The following is a 5,277-nucleotide window of genomic DNA, read 5'->3' as shown; positions in this document are numbered from 1 at the left end:
TATATATATATATATGTTCATACGAAAATGAAAATGATATTGTGGGAAAAAAATCCAATGCCTTTTTGTTGGTATACATGTTTAATATAACAACTTTTATTAAAGTTTAATGCTGGATGGTGAGTTTGTGGCAATTGCAGGCCTGTTTTGGTGATGGATGTGTTGCTTGTAGAAATGTGTATATATTTTGATACATTGTCTGCTTACCATTTGTGTTTTTTGTATTTCATAAAGAGCACATTGGGGATTGTATGTAGTATTTTTAAGTGTTTATTTGGTGGGTTGATTCTTAAAGTAAAGGATGTTTGTAGGATAAAAAGAAAATGTATATAACAGACTTTGCATTACTAAGAAATAGCTCTATATTCTACCCTAAAATTATATTAAAAAAAAAGAACATACAACTTCACTGTGTTACGTTCTTGTTGATATATAGGTTTCATATAAATAAGCTTTATTTTGGGTGTAAAATGACCTGTAGTCCTGTAGTGTAGAATACAGCGAGCTCAGCTTAGTACCCTGAGGGTTAACATAACAATAGGTACCACTCATCAAGTTGCTAATGCTAATAATACCTAAATAAACAGGTAAAAAGATTATAAAGCCTTATCGCAATTTATGGGAATACTTTTGTATTATTTTCTAGTTCATATTTTGAGGATTTAGAAGTGTAAGATCTGCTGCATATGAAATCGACACAGGGTTAAAGTGATCTCTCATTCTGATTTCAGACAGGCTGGCAGAACACTCATTTCAATAGCAATGCTTATTCACCACACCAACCACACTGGAGATTATTGAAAGGGGTCTTTAAAGACTGCAAAGGGCAATTTTGCATCCTAACATCTAAGAGTTTTATAAATAGTATATGTGGTTTTTAGATATGTATTTGTGTATTTATATAGACATCAAATATATTCACGTGGTCTACATATTGCCCAGTTTAAATATAATTTTTAATGGGCAGTTCTAATATGATTTAAATATTTCAGAGTGAAACTAGCTCTAGATGAGGTGTTATGTTTCACATTACTGAAAATACAACTAGTTTGTAGAATTTTGAATATATACAGTATATATACATGTAATGTAGGTGCACTAAAATGTGAATAATAATAATCAATTAAATATCAGGACGTTTTTCTTCAGCTGGATGGAAAAAGGAGCATATTGTTATGTTTTATTGTAATGTTGTCAATATATGGTTAGAATCCAGGTTTACAGTCATGCCACAAAACTAAAAAGATACTATAACCTAGATCGATGAACATAAGGTTTTGGGCTGTTGACAGAGGATATTCACCAATAAGAGATATTTTGTCCCATCTGCCAAACCCAGAAACAATAGGTATCAATTAGTAGACAGAGCCCCATATAAAAGGTGCGGAATCCCTGGAGGACATTTTCCCAACTGGTACTTTCTGGAATTGACGCTGTAGTTCTTTCAGTACCCTGCAGTTTCACAATGCTGCCTCCTCAGCTGCAGTATGGGCACGTCACCATACTCTTGAGTGTGATAATGCTGCTAATACAAAGAAGCTATCTTCACGGGTATAAGACGTGGTTATACAGTACTAATGAGTTTCTTCCTAACCTGCATCTTTTTATAATTAAGTACAGACTCATTTTGTTTTGCTGGTTCCAGTTATGTTCCAACAGTAAATGATACTTGCATTTTACAATTCTAACACCCTACAAAGTAAACTCAGTGACTATGCGGCTGTAAACACCACCATGTTTTCAATAATCACATTCTGCATTTATGAATGTAGACTGTCATAGTTGCCAGTCATTGTGAGGCAGGAGAAGGAGGAGAGAAGCTAACTGAAGTGAGTCAACTTACAAAAACAGGTGTATCGTTAAACAAGTTTTTTTTTGTTTTTGTTTTTTTTAGGTTTGTTTTGGTCATGTGCTGTAAATATCCACTAAGGGCTGTTTATTGCAGTCTTTTACATTTGCTTAGACCTTTTATGATTATAAAATCAATTTAAAGCTTTTTAAATATCTTGGAGCAATTCATATTGTGACTCTCATACACAGTAACCTGGAAACCGAGATAAATAAAAGACAAGGTATCCAATAAAATTTCCCAGTAATTGCTTTATAGGTCTAGAGTTAAGCAAAGACCATCATATGACAGAAACACACTTCCCAAATGTTATCTTCCACAATAACCACTGGGACTTCTTATCAACCAGGAAGACCAATCTATGTCTATCAAATCAGGTTTCCCATCTTGAATTAGTGTTAAATTGTGATTCTGGGTCTAGTTTCTTTTTGGTCCTTCTGGAAGTGCCGACTGCATTTCGCACTTGACTGTGAACTCTGACCCGAGCACCTGGAATCCTTGGTATCTGTGTCTCTGGTATTGATTTCGTTCCTACCTTTTAGGGCATGGCAGTGGCGTGCCGTGACAAAATGGACTGGGGTAGCAGAGTCGTCGCTATCCCCACCCCCCTCCTTTTTTTAAGTGGCAGCTACCTGTAAGCCACAGATACCTTTCATAATTTGAATTCTGAAAATGCTGAGTATATCCTTTCCCAACCTGTGTCAGCTCGGGGATCTGTGGTGTATATCTCCCTTTTTTAACAATCTCCAATTTTTTCAGAGAAAGTTCTCCTTGAAAAGGGATTTGTAACCAAATCGACTATGATGTCTCTGTTTTCTCACATTTTTATTTTTTATTTTAGTCTAAAATAAAATTCGAATTAATTAGATGTTGTAAAGGTATTTGTATTTATCAATGTACATTTATAAGCAAGATCGTGCGAAATCCAGCTATCCTCCTAACTGCAGTGCTAACCAAGGAATATTCATGTTTTGGGGTTGCTCACTAATGATTGGTCAGCTGTCAGAGCTTTGACTTTCCCATTGGTTGCTAAAGCAGGGTCTTCAAGTGAGGCAGAGAATACCCTGGGAGATTTATGGCCTACCTCTGCTCACTCCTGATTGGTCGCCTGTCAAAAAAAAAAAAAAAAAAAGGACATTCTTCATCTCGCCTATTGGTTAAACTCTCAAGACCCTCAACTGTTTTTTTTTTCTAGTGTCTGCTCGTTGTTTTAGATCTCTAAATCTCTTATTGGCTGATCACATCCCCTTCAGGAAACCCCTAGACTCTTAAAAAACCTCTAGTAAACCCTAAGTCATCTTGGATAAAGGCGTCAGACAAATGAACAAATAATAATTAGAGTAGTATGTTTCATAGTATAAGCAAGCACACTGTACGCAAGTGAGTGAGGCAACGTAATATAATTTGACTGACGGTTTACTTGGCACTGTCTGGTCAGCAGAGAATACCTTGAAGGTCCTGACGGCACGCCACTGGGGCATGGGCACCAGACTAAAAAAATAAACATCAAAATAAACATCCCAAAAACAACATACTTCCTTACCTGTTGTCTATTATTAGTTATTAATAGGAGTTAGTGAAACTGGGCTTTGAACGCTCACCTGTAGTATCCCTCTTTCTCATAATTGGCAAATCTCCACCGATGTAGTATATGTCCTACAGGAAGTCTTCCCATGAAATTAAGCAAAGCGGTGGTTCTGGCAGGGATCTCACTTTAACCTTAGCTTAAATCACGTAAACAACAAGTATATTTTATGTTCTTCCAATACAAGATCAAATCTTCAGTCGAATAGCTAGTATCTTTCATCCAATGACCAGCAAGGAAAGGATTTATGTCTTACCTCAATCCATTCACCTCCTCCTTTCCAGCCTCCACCTGCTTTTTGGCTTCTAACGGGGAGGACAGCTATCCTGCCCCTGCCCATGACTTCCCTACGACCAGCCTTTGCACTTGTCTGCAAGCTAATTTATGGGAAGGGGTACCTCTAAAGGCGAGGTCAAGGGCCAAAGAATGTAGTGTAAAATATGTATAATAAAGTAGGGTTGTCCAGTCTGTGTTTTAATAAGTAATCTATTGCATACGTTTCCAGACTGAAATGGGGGGTTACTTATTGCTTGAAGTCCTCACTCAGCTGTGGCCTCTGCGTTCTATATTACATAACACTTTAACTACTGTAATCGGCACACACTGGAGAAGGCATCTGCCCCGTTTACCCTCTGGTTTTCATCTGTCTGACTTAAAGTGGGAGTAAATGAAAATAAAAGGTCCAGAAATGTTCATTTCTTTTTCACAGGCAGTTGCAGTCCTTTTGTCTATATTGATATCCTGTAGCTTAAAACAACAGAATGTCATTTACTTTGAATGTATGTTTGCTGGTATTAACAAACGTTTCTACTAAAATATTGATTATTTGAATATTTATGCTATTAGGCCAAAAACTGTGTACTGTACCAGTTTCAGAAAAAAGGATACATTGTTTGTCCTTTACATTTGCACAAATATGTTGCACTGTAAAGTGACCTTGCTGCGACAATTAAGCATAAGAACAGTTTAAATCAGTAACAGATTGATAGCTTTCCAGGACTCCTGCCAAGTATGACTATGTTCTTAAACAAATACTGAATGGTTAAATTAACTTAATTATTTCCTGATTGATAACGCATGGCCTGCTTAATCTTTCCTGTTTTGCTGCTAAATTTAGTTAAAAGTTGCCTGTCAAACCTCAGAGTACTCACTCCTGCCAGTCCAGCTGTCTCTGAAACAGGAGATAAAAAGTTAGAAAACTGTCATGCTTAAAATTCACAAAAGGGAACATAGTGTACTGGTCTTTGCCCAAGTCAATGAAAATCGTAGAAACTAACACTCTGGAAAGAAACTTAAATGAATGTAGATCTAGATGGGGCAATTTTGACACTCCATTTTGTATCACCCATAAAGTAAACTTAAAAACTTTGAAATCAGAGCCTGGTAAAACTATTGAAAAACTGAAAAGTACCAAATATGCTAATACTGCAACTACAAATTAGTGCAAACTCAGCAAAACTGATACAGTAAAGCCATGAATATTTGCAAGCCTTTTATTGTGTGTTTTTCGTATCAGAGAAAAAAATGCAAACATGTTTAGGTTTAACACGAGTATCAAATTCATCTAACAATGCATACTTTGTAACTTTGTATATTGCAACAAGTCGTCAACATTTCTGGGGCAAAATAAGTTTTATGGGTGTGATTCGACAAATATTTTGGTCGCAGATATTTATGGCTTACACTATGTAGTGATATTTTTCATACAGTGTCTGGAACATATTCCTTCTTCTTGTTTGGTGTTTTGAGTGCTTGTGCAATATACTTATATACTTAGTAGATCAGGGTTCTCTTGTTCTGCTCTTTTTAAAACGTTATTCTGATTTCTGGCTATTGCACACCT

This window comes from Acipenser ruthenus, chromosome 1, assembly GCF_902713425.1.
Source record: "Acipenser ruthenus chromosome 1, fAciRut3.2 maternal haplotype, whole genome shotgun sequence".
Classification (NCBI taxonomy): domain Eukaryota; kingdom Metazoa; phylum Chordata; class Actinopteri; order Acipenseriformes; family Acipenseridae; genus Acipenser; species Acipenser ruthenus.
Note: the sequence above shows the minus strand (reverse complement) of the source record.